Genomic DNA, 18,437 nt, shown 5'->3' with positions numbered 1-18,437 from the left:
GCAGCGTAAAAGATACTGTGGCCATAGCCAGAAGAATTGTAGGCCATTTCAAGCATTCTCAACTGGCCTATTCACACTTGAATACGATACAGCATGAGCTTGGTGTACCAATGAAACGGTTCCAACAAGATGTGAGTACACGGTGGGATAGTACTTACTACATGCTAGACAGCCTCCTTTCCCAAAAGCGAGTCTTGGCTACATACAGCGCCGATAATGATCTCCCCGCATCATTCACTCCAGACCAGTGGGTGTTAATACAGAACATTATCTCTATTCTTGCCCCATTTGAAGAGATGACTAGGGCCATTAGCAAAGCTGACACCTTGGTCGCAGACGTCGTACCCCAGATTGAGGCTCTAAAGCGCCTTCTCCACCAAGAACTTGCAACGGACCGTGGAGTAAAAACTATGAAAAGTACAGTCTTGGAGTCTGTCAACACACGTTTTGCTGCTATCTACTCTGATCCCCTGTACTGCATCGCGACTGTACTTGACCCGCGATATAAAGACAGTTTTTTTGATGTGGGTAAAAAGCAGAGCGCACGAAACATGGTCCAGGCTGCGTTGGATAAGGAGAGCAGCCTATCGCAGATCAGCCTGCAGACGAAGACGAGGCAGCCACGAACAGCACAGAAACAATAACTCGTCTCTCTACACCAGAGGAGAAGGAGGAGGAGAGACCGGGGGGGAAACCATCTTCCTTGGCTGATATGTTTAAAGAGATCCTGGAAGAGAACACGACCCCAAATAGGAGGTAAGCTACTCTGTTCTGACTTACTTATTTAAGTGTGTATTATTTAAGTTAGGTTTTGCCATAATCATGTTTTGCCATACTCAGGTAGCTTTACAACAAAGATGTATTCGGCTATTCGGTATTCGGTTTTCGGCCAACTGTTTCCTATATTCGGTATTCGGTTTCAGCCAAGAAATTCCCTTTCGGTGCATCCCTAAAGACATTTGCTTGTTTGTTTAAAATACTTTATTGCTTAAAAACAAGAATTGTTGAAGAAAGCTAAGTGTTTAAAGAAGATTATGCTTTGATTGTTTGGCAATGTTGTTAACCTTATTTGTCTCTGTTTGAAGGTTTACAATAGTGCAGTTCCTTATGGTCAGCCAAATGAGTTTGTAGGCTTTAGACGGAGATTTTTAAAACTATATATTTTTGGAAACCTTATAGCCTAATGAATCAGAAAATGTTTGTTGCCATTTTTTTCGAGGTCGGTAAAGCGGCCATCTTGGAACTTTAAAAATGGCTACTTTCAAAAACGAATTTCTCAATATCTCGCCTACTAAATGACCTAAAATCAAGATTGCAGTGGTTAAATCTACATTTTTGGGGGCAAGGAATCCAATGGAGCCGACTACATTGTAAATGAGACATGTATGGGTGGGTATTTTGCATTTTTACATGATCAAATGGTATTATTCTGGTAATCTGGATATGTATCTTCCAAACAATGGAATATTTCACAAACACTTTATCACATCTCTCAAAAGACAGGAGACAACTTGAATCAAGACAAAGGGACCTTTAATCAAGAACTTAACAAAAAAATCACACCTGTGTGAAGTGAGGGGCGCTCTTGTCATCGTACATCATCATGATGTAGTACACTATGACATCATCAGACACTATGACGTAAAATTCTCAATTCAGGACAAAGTTTGTGAACATACACTAAAAGCTGGACCTAGGAGGGGATAGTGCCCCTCAAAAATCCAACATATCCCATAATATCTGTACATTGAACGTTCAATGAACTCTAACAAACATGTCCAACATAATATCCATCAAAATATAATATAAATATAAAAAACATAACAAAATGTACAATCTCTCATTGTCTGTTGTTGTTGAAAAACACAGGCTGTTGAGTCTACATAAGCTAATCTCCATCATTTTCATTGTCATCACTGTCACTTGCATATGTGATATCACGACAGTCTTCCTCATTCTGGCAGTCAGAGCTACACTGACAGAGTTCTGTGCAGGGGAGCCCGACTGAATTGCACGAACATCTGTGTGAAGAGCAGTCTGCTTTACACTGACATCTGACTCTGACATCTCAATGATGGATTCTGGTGCAGGGAGGAGCTCAGTTGTGACTGGTTTCAGCTGGCCGTCCTTGTCCTTGTGGTAGCCGTTCTGTAGTGGGTCAAGGAACACTTGCTGAGCGATGTCAGCCTGACCCCACACGCTGGCCTGGATATGGGCCCTTAGGACATGCTGCTTGAGGGCACCAAGTGTGGGTGGAAGCTTCTCACTTTCTGCCATGTGTTTGCAGAAAAGATGCCACCTCAGTTCAGGGATATTGTCGATTTTGATCCTTCCCTTTCGGAGAGTATGCAGTGCAAACAAACGTCGCTAATCGAGAATGAAGATCCTCTGTCACTTTCCTAGTCTGTGAAAGCATTTGAAGAGCCTTAACGGCATGGTCATCTGCTTTTAGGTAGATGCTCAGCCAGGTAGCTTTGCCTATTCTAGAAAAGCGCCCTGTGTTGTCTGCTCCTGTAAATGCATGAAACGCTGGCAAAGCTTTTGCTCGATCTGCACCAAGAGCATTCCATATTGGCTTCACTTCCAAAATCCCAGATACCATGGAAACAGACGTATTTTGCAGCAGGATTTCATAATTTGCAACAACCAACACAAGTACATCTGTGTCCGGGGAGAAGAACATGAGCTGTGCACTGGAAAGGTTGCGACGTGAAGCCAGAACTGCATGGTGGATTAACAAGGTGTCTGCTTCTTCGTGGTTGTTGCCTTCAAAGTACAATCCACTGTTGCTCTCAGTGTGACCTGCAGCAGAAGCGATGACAAGCTTGGGGGACTCTTGGCTGTATTCAATGGTCTTTGATGCCAGATACTCTGTCAGATCCGCTTTTGTTTGGTCATGTGAAAGTAAGCGGCTCATTGGAATGTTCTTGATGCTTGTGTCATCCATGATCTGATGATTTGATTGGATGGGATGGTGGTTGTCCAAAAGCTGACAAAGAAGCCACCAACAGTAGTCACAGTAAAATATTTAAGTGTATGGTTCTACGGTAGACTGATGTCCCTAACCAGAGACTACGATGAGGTGATTCTGGTTTTTGATACCTACAAGGCTGATTCTTTGAAGCACATCACAAGAGAGAAAAGAAAAAAAGGAAAGGATCCAATTCAATATCAAATCAGGGACGACACAGGCATCAAGAACATTCCAATGAGCCGCTTACTTTCACATGACCAAACAAAAGCGGATCTGACAGAGTATCTGGCATCAAAGACCATTGAATACAGCCAAGAGTCCCCCAAGCTTGTCATCGCTTCTGCTGCAGGTCACACTGAGAGCAACGGTGGATTGTACTTTGAAGGCAACAACCACGAAGAAGCAGACACCAGCGTTTCATGCATTTACAGGAGCAGACAACACAGGGCGCTTTTCTAGAATAGGCAAAGCTACCTGGCTGAGCATCTACCTAAAAGCAGGTGACCATGCTGTTAAGGCTCTTCAAATGCTTTCACAGACTAGGAAAGTGACAGAGGATCTTCATTCTCGATTAGCGACGTTTGTTTGCACTGCATACTCTCCGAAAGGGAGACAATATCCCTGAACTGAGGTGGCATCTTTTCTGCAAACACATGGCAGAAAGTGAGAAGCTTCCACCCACACTTGGTGCCCTCAAGCAGCATGTCCTAAGGGCCCATATCCAGGCCAGCGTGTGGGGTCAGGCTGACATCGCTCAGCAAGTGTTCCTTGACCCACTACAGAACGGCTACCACAAGGACAAGGACGGCCAGCTGAAACCAGTCACAACTGAGCTCCTCCCTGCACCAGAATCCATCATTGAGATGGTCAGAGTCAGTGTAAAGCAGACTGCTCTTCACACAGATGTTCGTGCAATTCAGTCGGGCTCCCCTGCACAGAACTCTGTCAGTGTAGCTCTGACTGCCAGAAGGAGGAAGACTGTCGTGATATCACATATGCAAGTGACAGTGATGACAATGAAAATGATGGAGATTAGCTTATGTAGACTCAACAGCCTGTGTTTTTCAACAACAACAGACAATGAGAGATTGTACATTTTGTTATGTTTTTTATATTTATATTATATTTTGATGGATATTATGTTGGACATGTTTGTTAGAGTCCATTGAACGTTCAATGTACAGATATTATGGGATATGTTGGATGTTTGAGGGGCACTATCCCCTCCTAGGTCCAGCTTTTAGTGTATGTTCACAAACTTTGTCCTGAATTGAGAATTTTACGTCATAGTGTCTGATGATGTCATAGTGTACTACATCATGATGATGTAGGATGACAAGAGCGCCCCTCACTTCACACAGGTGTGATTTTTTTGTTAAGTTCTTGATTAAAGGTCCCTTTGTCTTGATTCAAGTTGTCTCCTGTCTTTTGAGAGATGTGATAAAGTGTTTGTGAAATATTCCATTGTTTGGAATATATACATATCCAGATTACCAGAATAATACCATTTGACCATGTAAAAATGCAAAATACCCACCCATACATGTCTCATTTACAATGTAGTCGGCTCTATTGGATTCCTTGCCCCCAAAAATGTAGATTCAACCACTGCAATCTTGATTTTAGGTCATTTAGTAGGCGAGATATTGAGAAATTCGTTTTTGAAAGTAGCCATTTTGAAAGTTCCAAGATGGCCGCTTTACCGACCTCGAAAAAAATGGCAACAAACCTTTTCTGATTCGTTAGGCTATAAGGTTTCCAAAAATATATAGTTTTAAAAATCTCCGTCTAAAGCCTACAAAATTACATAAGGAACCGGACTACAACCTGATTCAAGAAGCCAACCAATCACCAATGAAACCAACAGCATAAAAGAGCTGGATAAATAAAAGTGGATTGAGTTGGGAAACTGAGTTGTGTCCTTGTCCTTTGGAGTGAACTAGGAAAGAACTTTACACTCACTCCTCAGTTCATTATAACATATTAAATAAATAAACTCACTCCTCAGTTCATTATAACATATTAAATAAATAAACTCACTCCTCAGTTCATTATAACATATTAAATAAATAAACTCACTCCTCAGTTCATTATAATATATTAAATAAATAAACTCACTCCTCAGTTCATTATAATATATTAAATAAATAAACTCACTCCTCAGTTCATTATAACATAATGTATAATAAATAAACTCACTCCTCAGTTCATTATAATATATTAAATAAATAAACTCACTCCTCAGTTCATTAAATATATTAAATAAATAAACTCACTCCTCAGTTCATTATAACATATTAAATAAATAAACTCACTCCTCAGTTCATTATAACATATTAAATAAATAAACTCACTCCTCAGTTCATTATAACATAATGTACAATAAATAAACTCACTCCTCAGTTCATTATAACATATTAAATAAATAAACTCACTCCTCAGTTCATTATAATATATTAAATAAATAAATTCACTCCTCAGTTCATTATAATATATTAATTAAATAAACTCACTCCTCAGTTCATTATAACATATTAAATAAATAAACTCACTCCTCAGTTCATTATAACATATTAAATAAATAAACTCACTCCTCAGTTCATTATAACATATTAAATAAATAAACTCACTCCTCAGTTCATTATAACATATTAAATAAATAAACTCACTCCTCAGTTCATTATAACATATTAAATAAATAAACTCACTCCTCAGTTCATTATAATATATTAAATAAATAAACTCACTCCTCAGTTCATTATAATATATTAAATAAATAAACTCACTCCTCAGTTCATTATAACATAATGTATAATAAATAAACTCACTCCTCAGTTCATTATAATATATTAAATAAATAAACTCACTCCTCAGTTCATTAAATATATTAAATAAATAAACTCACTCCTCAGTTCATTATAACATATTAAATAAATAAACTCACTCCTCAGTTCATTATAACATATTAAATAAATAAACTCACTCCTCAGTTCATTATAACATAATGTACAATAAATAAACTCACTCCTCAGTTCATTATAACATATTAAATAAATAAACTCACTCCTCAGTTCATTATAATATATTAAATAAATAAACTCACTCCTCAGTTCATTATAATATATTAATTAAATAAACTCACTCCTCAGTTCATTATAACATATTAAATAAATAAACTCACTCCTCAGTTCATTATAACATATTAAATAAATAAACTCACTCCTCAGTTCATTATAACATATTAAATAAATAAACTCACTCCTCAGTTCATTATAACATATTAAATAAATAAACTCACTCCTCAGTTCATTATAACATAATGTATAATAAATAAATTCACTCCTCAGTTCATTATAACATATTAAATAAATAAACTCACTCCTCAGTTCATTATAACATAATGTATAATAAATAAACTCACTCCTCAGTTCATTATAACATAATGTATAATAAATAAACTCACTCCTCAGTTCATTATAACATATTAAATAAATAAACTCACTCCTCAGTTCATTATAACATATTAAATAAATAAACTCACTCCTCAGTTCATTATAACATAATGTATAATAAATAAATTCACTCCTCATTCATTATAACATATTAAATAAATAAACTCACTCCTCAGTTCATTATAACATAATGTATAATAAATAAACTCACTCATCAGATCCTGTACTTGGTTGTCAGTAGAAGTCAGGTGTGTTTCTACGCTGGACAGCCGAGTAGCATGATCTGAAATCAACACAAGATTACTATTCATCAATTAAATCATTGATAATAGTTGTTACATAATTAATCACAATTATTAGATGTAGTTTAATGTGCTGGATTGTATGATAAATACAGTAAATTACATTATCTATACTCTGAGCTAATCTGGATGGATGAACACTTCACACACGCACGCACACACGCACACACACACACACACACACGCACGCATGCACACGCACACGCACACATTCACACATCGATGGAGGAGGAAACCATGCAAGGCCCCAACCTGCACATCGGAAGCAATTTCTTGCTCAAGGACACTTTGACACTAACTCTTGAGGAGCCCACAGGGATCGAACCGGGAACCTCTCGGTTCCCATCCGGCCTCTCTACCGTTGAACCAATGCTGCCCCCAAATTAATCACCTTCACTTTCTTTCTCCAAGTCTGCAACCTGGTCCTCTGCAGCACCCAGTCTGGTCTGGAACTTTGCAACCTGGTCCTCTGTGGCCCCCAGTCTGGTCTGGAACTTTGCAACCTGGTCCTCTGTGGCCCCCAGTCTGATCTGGAACTTTTTAAGCTGGCCCTCTGTGGCACCCAGTCTGGTCCGGAATTTTGCAACCTGGTCCTCTGCAGCACCCAGTCTGGTCTGGAACTTTGCAACCTGGTCCTCTGTGGCACCCAGTCTGGTCTGGAACTTTTTAAGCTGGTCCTCTGTGGCACCCAGTCTGGTCTGGAACTTTTTAAGCTGGTCCTCTGTGGCACCCAGTCTGGTCTGGAACTTTGCAACCTGGACCTTTGTAGCATCAACCTGGACCTTTGTAGCATCGAGCCTGGTCTGCAACTCTGCAATCTGGGACTCACTCTCACTCACTTTGGCAGCCATTACTGAAAACAATATCACAGAGAGATAAATGTATTAAAACTCATTCTGTGCCACTGACCAATAAATATGTGATCGAGGATGACCGATTTAAGAAGTCACACCTGGCCTGAGTCAAACTAGAACTGGACTCAGAGCTGGGTGTGGCTGCACTGTATGGACTTAATCACCATCATTTTTCGACCACGGTCGAGATCGTGGATTTCACAATATCACGCCAGACTTCCCCAGATCCTGCTTACTGATGCCTGTGTCCCTATAGCGATGACATCAGGGTACGACAGTTTTCTACCTCTGGTCTGCTTTGAGGCAGGACTCCAGAGAAGAAGGGAAGATATAACCTCATTGTCAGCTCTGTAGCAGTGGCCGAAAAACTGTGTTCTTCTGAATCGGACTAGTGAAGAAACACGGGGAAGTCGATGGGTGGCTCTTCCAAGACAGATTTTGCGCTCTCATTAGAAGGCAGGTGTAACTTAATCATGGACTTAATCAAGGCAGGATATCAACAGGATGAATCAGTCACCCTCCATCTCACAACGTAATTTGTTTAATTCTGTTGATTAAGATATATGGAGCTCGTCGCCACCGTCTCAATGCAAAACATTGCATGCAGGAAATAAGCGGTTAAGTTAAAGTCATCTTCACAAGACAAACTATGTGTAGGGCAACACATCCGAGGGTGGCAGCACTAACATTATGTGTAGGGCAACACACTGAGGGTGGCGGCACTATAACATTATGTGTAGTGCAACACATCCGAGGGTGGCAGCACTAACATTATGTGTAGTGCAACACACTGAGGGTGGCAGCACTAACATTATGTGCAGGGAAAGTTGGGCAACCAAATCAGTCGTCCCTGGGCCCAGAACGAAAGCGTTGATGTTTCACGTTACAAAATGTTTCAGAATGTTTCGGGTGAATTTAAACACTAAGATTGCGATTATGATTTTACACAACTGCTTTAATTATTTATTTTTTTGGGGGGGGGGGGGCGGGTTTACCTTCACTTTGTTTCTCCAAGACTTCAACCTGGACCTCTGTGGCATCCAGTCTGGTCTCTGTGGCATCCAGTCTGGTCTCTGTGGCATCCAGTCTGGTCTCTGTGGCACCTAGTCTGGTCTCTGTGGCATTCAGTCTGGTCTCTGTGGCACCCAGTCTGGCCTCTGTGGCACCCAGTCTGGCCTCTGTGGCACACAGTCTGGTCTCTGTGGCACCCAGTCTGGTCACTGTGGCACCCAGTCTGGAAGGAGAGGTTACAGTAAAAGGTTTTTGCGTACCGTCAGGAGCAATGCCCTGGCCTCTCTCTCCCCCACCCAGTCACTCTCCACAAACACTCTGCCTCCTACCCCTAACCCTCTCACCCCCATTTCTAACCCTAACCTCAATCCTAGCTTTCTTCCCCAGCCACCTCAGAGCATGCACCCGGATCAGAGGCCTCTCTCCAGCGCGGGGACAGGGACGGACCTGGACGGGGCCCACACATTATACCCTCTCCTCTATAGGTGACCTGGACGGGGCCCACACATTACCCTCTCCTCTATAGGTGACCTGGACGGGGCCCACACATTACCCTCTCCTCTATAGGTGACCTGGACGGGGCCCACACATTACCCTCTCCTCTATGTCTTCCCTCCTCCAACTCTTCTTCCCCCACCATCAAGGCCATCGGCTCCTCTACCATTACAACACTACTCCCATTCATAACCACATTTTCACATACACTCCAACCACTACACCACAAATTTAAACAAAATTTCACTACCCTCCATTACAAACACATCAAGTAATTTCGGCACTTAGAAGGAATAGGAACCTGGGAGACCTCCTTGTGCATTCCAAATTTTCCACTTTACCTCCTAAGCCCCCACAGCCACATACACTCCATTTCAAACCCCGCAAATTCATCAACAACCCCCATAGTCCCACTTCCTCCCCCATCACGGACCCCCTGTCTCTGACCACCCCCAATATAGTCTACATCATCACCTGCACACAATGTCACAAACACTACATAGGAGAAACCTCCAACGAGCAGACATACACACAACTCTGTACACACACTTTCAATCCCATCCCATCGCTAACCTCATCATTTCAGGTCTGGAATGTGGAGTCCGATGGACCAGTGGACAGCGGAAACTCATGGAGCACAGATCGATTAAAAAATTACAAACTGTAACACCCACTGGTCTTAATGAAAGAAGTTGATTTTTATGCCTTTTCTGTTCATTTATCTGTAAAATAAATAAATGGTATCCAGGCCTTGCTGTGAACTTTTACTCCTGTATGGTTTTAGGTTGTTTTATTAATGTCCTTTTTTATATCCATTTTACCATTGGGTTTTAGAGTATGGTCTCGGACCATGGTTAGGTATGCGGTCTAGTCTAACTTGGACTCAGGGGGGTGGACGCCTCTGCCTTGCATAGTCCCCAGTGAATAGACTCAGGGGGGTGGACGCCTCTGCCTTGCATAGTCCCCAGTGAATAGGCAGTTTGCCCTTCACTGGTAACCCCATTTTGAATTATTTTTAAATATTGAAGGTATTGCGGGCAGGGATTTTTACAAAAAAAAAACCTTTTAAAATACATACACACATACATACATACATACATACATACATACATACATACATACACTACATACAACATACATTTCAGAAGTTTTAGCAGTTTTTAAGGACCCACTTTTAGGCCAGCGCACCAGAGCAAGCTCTTGCCTTTTTTTAAACCCTACCCATTTTAACCAAATACATACACACACACACACACACACACACACACACACACACACACACACACACACACACACACGCACGCACGCACGCACGCACGCACGCACGCACGCACACACACACACACACACACACACACACACACACACACACACACACACACACACACACACACACACACCTTTACCAACCATTATACAGACAGAATGTACACCATGTCTCCCTGTTTAAGTAGCATTACATGACTCTGAATCAATTCACAAAATGTGATGAGGTCATCTAATTTGGAAAAGTTTTTCGTGAAGGTGTCAAAACAAAAATGCTTGCAATGGATTCTGAATCATGGAAACAGCCCTATAGTTGGAACATGCTACTTGAAACAGAATGATACTTAAATAAAGAAATGTACCAAAATGATATTAAAAAAATAAATCCCTAATTCCCGTACCTGGCCTCCGTGCTGCTGAGCTTCTCTCTCTGCTGGTCCACGGTGGCTTCCAGACGGAGCACCTCGTCTCGGAGGTCCTTGGAGTCCTCCTCGCTGGCTGACAGCCTGGCCTCTACGACCCAGAGCTGGACTTGTTGTTCCACCACGGTGGCTCTGAGGTCCTTGGCTTCCTCCTCGCTGTTCTTCAGCTGGTCTCTGAGTTGTCTTATCGCTTCCCAAACATCAGGATCGGGTTGTTGTACCAGGGTACCAGCTGGTCCAGTCTTAGCCTCATGGCGAGCCTCAGACAGACAGCAGAGTAACAGCAGAACAGCCACACAGTAGAGCTTCATTCTGGAACAGACAGTGAGTGAAGTGTGTCTGTCGGCGTCTCACAGCCTCCTTTTATGCCCCAAAAAGACACCAACGGACTGGTGGTCCGTGGAGGTATGGCATTTTCTTCCAAGGAACAGTGAACTAATCCGTCATCAGATTGTTATCAGAATTGCTGTGGTTAAGGTCTGAGGTTAAGCAATTCCAAAGAAAAGGCAGTTAGAATCTCATGTACCAGCTTGCCTGATTGAGTCATCATTATTAGGGTGCATCAAAATTCAATGCAAAATATTTAACGACCAAATATCAATCTGTTCCTTTGATAAAATGTGCCACTTCATGTTGTAAGAACATGTGCAAAATATTTTTTTCAATATATGGTGATTTACAGGTCCAACGCAGCATGTCAAATTTGGGTAAAAGTGCAATTTTCGGTGTTTTTAGAAAATTCAATGCAAAATATTTAACGACCAAATATCAATCTGTTCTTTTGGAATTTAGTTACAATGGCTATAAAATGATCTTTGAAAAGTTTGGGGAAAATTCATTCAGATTTACAGGTCCAACGCAGCATGTCAGATTTGAGTAAAAGTGCCATTTTCGGTACTTTTTGGACTCCCATTTTCTATTATCATTACATGTCCATTTATCAAGATTACAACAAATAGTTTTTGAGAAGATGTTTTTGGAAAGAGCTAAATGTGTTTACTTAAGAATAAACATTACATTTTCATTGAAATCGTCACTGAAAAATGTTTGAAAATGGAGTCTTAGTCCATCACTGTGTTCATGTTCAACTGGCACTTGCAGCAGTATGACTAGTCTGCTCACAGCAGTGATGCTCAACTGCTTGCAGGACATCTGCAGATCTTGCTCACTCTTCGCTGCTGCCACAAACTGTTGTGAGTTTGACCCCATGCTCGGCGCAGTCATTGATAGCGTTAATAGCACGCACATTCACCACACCTGCCTGGAATGAATGCCCATCCTCTGGTGTAGCTTGGCCGTGACCGACCGGTCACGCACGCACGCGGCCACGCACGCACGCACGCACGCACAAGGTGCTAATCCAGCCCTGTCAATTTACAATTTACAATGTAGGCATTTAGCAGACGCTCTTAATCCAGAGCGATTTACATTAAGCAAGAACAAAAAAGCATGGGAATACATCACAAAAAAACATTTATCAAGAAACATGCGTAAGCTAAGAAAGTAACAGTGGAATATCTATATAATGAAGCTATATATATATAAACTGGCAGACCTACAAGCTCGTAGTGCGCCACTCGGTGCTGCGCTATGAGCTTGTAGGTCTGCTATTTTTCAATAGCTAAAGTATAAAATAATGCTTAAAACACCAAAAAGGGGGTTCCCGCCAGGGGGGCAGTCAGCCAGATATTTCGTGAAGCCTCATTTGAAATCGGTAGTTCATATAATGGCCTGTTGTGGCGCTGGACTGGACCCAAAAAGCCCCATAGCTCCATAGAGGCCCATGTATTTTGGCCCAACTTCACCTAGACTGTATTACCTTAATAAACATGGTCATGAATACTTTCTTCTTCCAGTCACTAGTTTAAAGTCTCATTTCTAATGTCATAATATTCTTTTTGGAAAATTATGGTCCCATTAATTAAAAAAATGACCATAAAGAAAAAAAAACATTGCGTATGTTCTGAGGGGCGTGGCTACCGTTACAGTCTATGATCGGGATTCCCCTCCCACTCAAAATAAAAACCAACGGAGAAGAAGGGGGGAAGTCCCGCCTCGTTGTCTGGGCAGCCAATGGCCAGCTGGTCCAAAACGGAGCCAGCCAATGGCCAGCTGGTACCAAACGGATCTAGAAAGATGGCGATTTACAGTGCAGGAATAACAGGCTTCATTTTACGTCCATGTTAGACCCGGCGAACGCTTTGTCCATATTTTTTACAGTCTATGGTTCCCGCCCAAAAGGCCTCAGGACGATGACAGCAGCCGAGTCGACAAATCACCACAACAAACACATTTTAGCACTTTATGTAGACTCAGAGAGTAGACTTAGGTTAGCATTGTTATTTTAGACAGACTTATAGCTCCTTACGTAGACACTTTATGTAGACTCAGAGAGTAGACTTAGGTTAGCATTGTTATTTTAGACAGACTTATAGCTCCTTACGTAGACACTTTATGTAGACTCAGAGAGTAGACTTAGGTTAGCATTGTTATTTTAGACAGACTTATAGCTACACACACACACACACACACACACACACACACACACACACACACACACACACCCTCTCACACACACACACACACACACACACACACACACACACACACACACACACACACACACACACACACACACACACACACACACAAACACCCTCTTTCCTGGAACACACACACACACACACACACCCACCCTCTTCCCTGGAAATACACACACAAACAAGTCCGCACACTCACAGCCATGGGCACATTTCCTAATAAACATGAGTCAGTCAGGTAAGCTGGTAGACTGCACCCTTCTTGAGAAATACATTTTCTGTGGAATTTCAATAACTGATAACATCGATGCACGTCTTCCACGTCCGCCAAAAGTAATGCAATGTTCCGTGTGAAGAAAATGCCAAATCTTCACTTTGCTACATTACTAAATGTATGGTCAGGGACCACATGCAACACCTCCACGGCTGACCAGTGGTCCACGTACCACCTGTTGAAAACCCCTGCATTAGAATGATGGAAATGACAGACACAGACACAGACACAGACACAGACACACAGGGCCCAGTAGGTATGGGGTAGGGCCCAGTAGGTATGGGGTAGGGCCCAGTAGGTATAGGGTAGGGCCCAGTGGGTATAGGGTAGGGCCCAGTAGGTATAGGGTAGGGCCCAGTAGGTATAGGGTAGGGCCCAGTGGGTATAGGGTAGGGCCCAGTAGGTATAGGGTAGGGCCCAGTAGGTATAGGGTAGGGCCCAGTAGGTATAGGGTAGGGCCCAGTAGGTATAGGGTAGGGCCCAGTAGGTATAGAGTAGGGCCCAGTAGGTATAGGGTAGGGCCCAGTAGGTATAGGGTAGGGCCCAGTAGGTATAGGGTAGGGCCCAGTAGGTATAGGGTAGGGCCCAGTAGGTATAGGGTAGGGCCCAGTAGGTATAGAGTAGGGCCCAGTGGGTATAGGGTAGGGCCCAGTAGGTATAGGGTAGGGCCCAGTAGGTAGGGTAGGGCCCAGTAGGTATATGGTAGGGCCCAGTAGGTATAGGGTAGGGCCCAGTAGGTATAGGGTAGGGCCCAGTGGGTATAGGGTAGGGCCCAGTAGGTATAGGGTAGGGCCCAGTAGGTATAGGGTAGGGCCCAGTGGGTATAGGGTAGGGCCCAGTAGGTATAGGGTAGGGCCCAGTAGGTATAGGGTAGGGCCCAGTGGGTATAGGGTAGGGCCCAGTAGGTATAGGGTAGGGCCCAGTAGGTATAGGGTAGGGCCCAGTAGGTATAGGGTAGGGCCCAGTAGGTATAGGGTAGGGCCCAGTAGGTATAGGGTAGGGCCCAGTGGGTATAGAGTAGGGCCCAGTAGGTATAGGGAAGGGCCCAGTAGGTATAGGGTAGGGCCCAGTAGGTATATGGTAGGGCCCAGTAGGTATAGGGTAGGGCCCAGTAGGTATATGGTAGGGCCCAGTAGGTATAGGGTAGGGCCCAGTGGGTATAGGGTAGGGCCCAGTGGGTATAGGGTAGGGCGCAGTAGGTATAGGGTAGGGCCCAGTAGGTATAGGGTAGGGCCCAGTAGGTAGGGTAGGGCCCAGTAGGTATAGGGTAGGGCCCAGTAGGTATAGGGTAGGGCCCAGTGGGTATAGGGTAGGGCCCAGTAGGTATAGGGTAGGGCCCAGTAGGTATAGGGTAGGGCCCAGTAGGTATAGGGTAGGGCCCAGTAGGTATAGGGTAGGGCCCAGTGGGTATAGAGTAGGGCCCAGTAGGTATAGGGAAGGGCCCAGTAGGTATAGGGTAGGGCCCAGTAGGTATATGGTAGGGCCCAGTGGGTATAGGGTAGGGCCCAGTAGGTATAGGGTAGGGCCCAGTAGGTATAGGGTAGGGCCCAGTGGGTATAGGGTAGGGCCCAGTGGGTATAGGGTAGGGCCCAGTAGGTATAGGGTAGGGCCCAGTAGGTATAGGGTAGGGCCCAGTAGGTAGGGTAGGGCCCAGTAGGTATAGGGTAGGGCCCAGTAGGTATAGGGTAGGGCCCAGTGGGTATAGGGTAGGGCCCAGTAGGTATAGGGTAGGGCCCAGTAGGTATAGGGTAGGGCCCAGTAGGTATAGGGTAGGGCCGGGCCTTCATTCTTGGGCCCGTTGAGAACTCTATAGCACACACTACATCTACATCTTTAGATTTTAGATTGTAATAGTATTTGCATGTCTCTTTTAACTAGCATACTAAGAGCCAGTGAAACGACATGTCGTTCTCGTATGCATTTTATGTATCTGCTGAATGACAATAAAGCTATCTATCTATCTATAGACGTGTTAGACGTGCAGATGGATTGAAGGATTGAAGGTCTGCTGTGTGTGTGTGTGTGTTGTGTGACTGACAAGACGTGTATTCTTTCTGGCCACGTGCGTGCGTGCGTGCGTGCGTGCGTGCGTGCGTGCGTGAGTGCGTGCGTGCGTGCTTGCTGATGAGGACCACATTGTACAAATGTATTCTAAAGCATAACAGTTTTCTAAAAAATAATGTTAAACTATGTTGTTATATCAGTGGTTCTCAAACAAAAAGATTTGAGTTAAAAATGTATTCAAAGATTTGGCACACACATGTCATTTATTTTTAATCATATTTTAGTTTTAAACTAAATGACTTAATGTATTTTGGCGGGCCTTGGGGGCGTCAGAATGATTGATTTGATACACTTTACATCCATATATGGAGCCCTATAGAGCTCACTTTACATCCATATATGGAGCCCTATAGAGCTCACTTTACATCCATATATGGAGCCCTATAGAGCTCACTTTTGTAATGGAATCTGCGGACATATGCTCAAAAGACAAATCACAAGCGTGAATAATGAGGCAACACAAGAATTCTGAGTTATAGAATATAGAGATTTACTCGAGCAGGAGACAGACTTACACAAACCTGTATCATGTATGGAAACCCCAGTCTGACTCCCAGAGTGACAACCAACGACAGCTTTTATAGCTCTTCTCTTCTCCCACACGACAACCCCCAACATAGCCACAAGGCATTCACCACATGGGACAGTGACGTCATAAAACACTTGGAGTATTCTTACAATGTTTATCTCTAAACTTCCACGACATTACCCCACTTTTAAACATTTAAAAACTCATGAACACCATTTTATCAGTACATTGCAGATGCAGGCAAAAACCTGGAACACAAAATAAACACTCACTCATATCGTACGGGCAGGCGAAAAACCCCTTTTCATACAACATTATCTCGTAACGTTCTGGGAAAATTCCTACACCGGCCTATCTCATAAGAGAAAACGACCACCACATGGCTTACGACATGATAAAAACATAAAATCCACAACATAGTATACACAACAAAACACATCAGAATACACAGGTATTCAGGCACAAACATAAATCAATATACAGTGACACAATGGTTTTATAACAACAAACAAATAAGGCAACGCCAAATTAAACATACAATAACCGTTGCCGACATTGGACCCAAGAAAACATCTCAGCACCATAGTGTGTCCATTCAGAATTGTCCATCAGCCCACTTTGAGGAGCAAGCCAAGTCTTTTTAGTTCTTTCACAATGTGCAGGGCCCAGACATGTTGCGAATTTGCAGATTGGCCATTTTCAACAGAACAGCACACGTCCCGGCTTCCCAAAAGACCAGAAATTGTCACCCCACAGGTGACATTCCTGGGGCACATGACCGCACATGATCGCCGTATTCAGAGTTCAGAGTGCTAACAGCACTCTCATTTAGGACCCTCAGTGTCATAGTAGCAGACATGATCGCACATCATCATCCTCATCATCATCATCATCATCATCATCATCATCATCATTCATGTTGTCGTCTTCATAGGATCATATGGAGCTGGAAAAAAACATACTACAAACCAATTTTAAAAAAACCCCTACTCTATCTAGTCTATCTAGAGTGTTTGTCACTTTGTAATATGACGGGAATATGATAATACTTTTAACATGGACACATATATATACCAGTCAGCTGTTACTTTATAGACTGTTGGTTCCTTACTTACAGAAGGTGTAAGTGGCACCTTGACTTATTCAGCCTGCTTTTTTACTAGCCTACCCTGCTCCTGATTTTGTCATAACAAGAGCCAGCCATGACAATATAACTACAATATAACATACAGCAGTATCAAGGAAATCTCTTCAGAACATCAAAATGTTGCATTTAATACTTACAGATCTGATTTCCACAATCCAATGATACTCTTTCCTGCAATCACAGCAATATATATACACTTTCGACGCGCATGCACAATTAGGTTAGCCATTCCATTAGTAATCATGCTACACACATGTGAGGGATCAATAAATCAATCTCATGACACAACACGCATCTGCTCGCCTCCTCCTTCTTGGACCTAATCATAAACTGAATCAAAACATAACATTTGTACAGGAAACACACATGTATTTCCATACTTTGTCTTTATTTCCAGGGCGTCCCCCGAAACAATGACTTGCCACACATCAGAATCTTACTCACAGGCCTCATCACGGACTCAATTTTACTGCCTTCCTATTAGAGCATCACGACCGTGATCCACTATTATTCCCTGTTTTTATTATTTTCCCGGATATTTCCCTATGATGACACAAAACAGCTTACAGAGCATCAACCATTATTTTAAAAATGTTCACACCGGCCATATGTAGTCAGATCAACAGAGGTCCATGTACTGCTAAAACCCTTCCCTAACTTAGTTCTATCTAATCTGTGGTATACAGCCCCTTATCGGACCTTTTGAATAATCGAACAATGTATAACTCATAAATATAAGCCTAGCCTATTTTTAATAAGCCTAGCTTATTCCGGCTTGATCATATTCTGACCATGTAAACAGGTTATCCTAGTACAGTATGTTTTACATTTAACTCACACAATAGTAGTCATAATCACTATTATTTTCTTGTCCTGATGTCAGTGTCTTTCCCTTATTTATTTTACTTATTTAAATTGCATCGCTCTTACTAATGAGCATTTGCCTGTCATAGACATGCACAGAGCAAGTTCAGTCAGGGAACCTCAGTCAGCGCGCTGGCCGTTAATTGGACCACTGCAGCATCAGGCTCTCATCCACATGATTCACTCAGCCAATCACAGCTCACCCAATCTCTCATACCGGCTATTTTTAACCGAAGGTTTTGC

At 42.7% G+C, this 18,437-nt stretch overlaps 1 pseudogene across 1 annotated transcript in view; it reads left to right on the top strand.

The window, feature by feature from the left end:
* The window catches only part of LOC310873343, a 456,333-nt pseudogene extending 442,914 nt beyond the window's left edge, over nucleotides 1-13,419 (top strand). Inside the window, exons 9-10 of the transcript in view lie at nucleotides 10,320-10,488; nucleotides 13,279-13,419. The product of the transcript in view is annotated as an uncharacterized misc_RNA (transcript). The remainder of the gene's footprint in view (nucleotides 1-10,319; nucleotides 10,489-13,278) is intronic.
* The last annotated feature ends 5,018 nt before the right edge of the window (nucleotides 13,420-18,437 follow it).

The sequence above is a fragment of the Protomyctophum parallelum genome (assembly GCF_964188405.1).
Source record: "Protomyctophum parallelum genome assembly, chromosome: 1".
NCBI classification, from domain to species: Eukaryota; Metazoa; Chordata; class Actinopteri; order Myctophiformes; family Myctophidae; genus Protomyctophum; species Protomyctophum parallelum.
The sequence above is the reverse complement of the archived record's forward strand: the minus strand, read 5'-3'. Positions and strand labels throughout refer to the sequence as shown.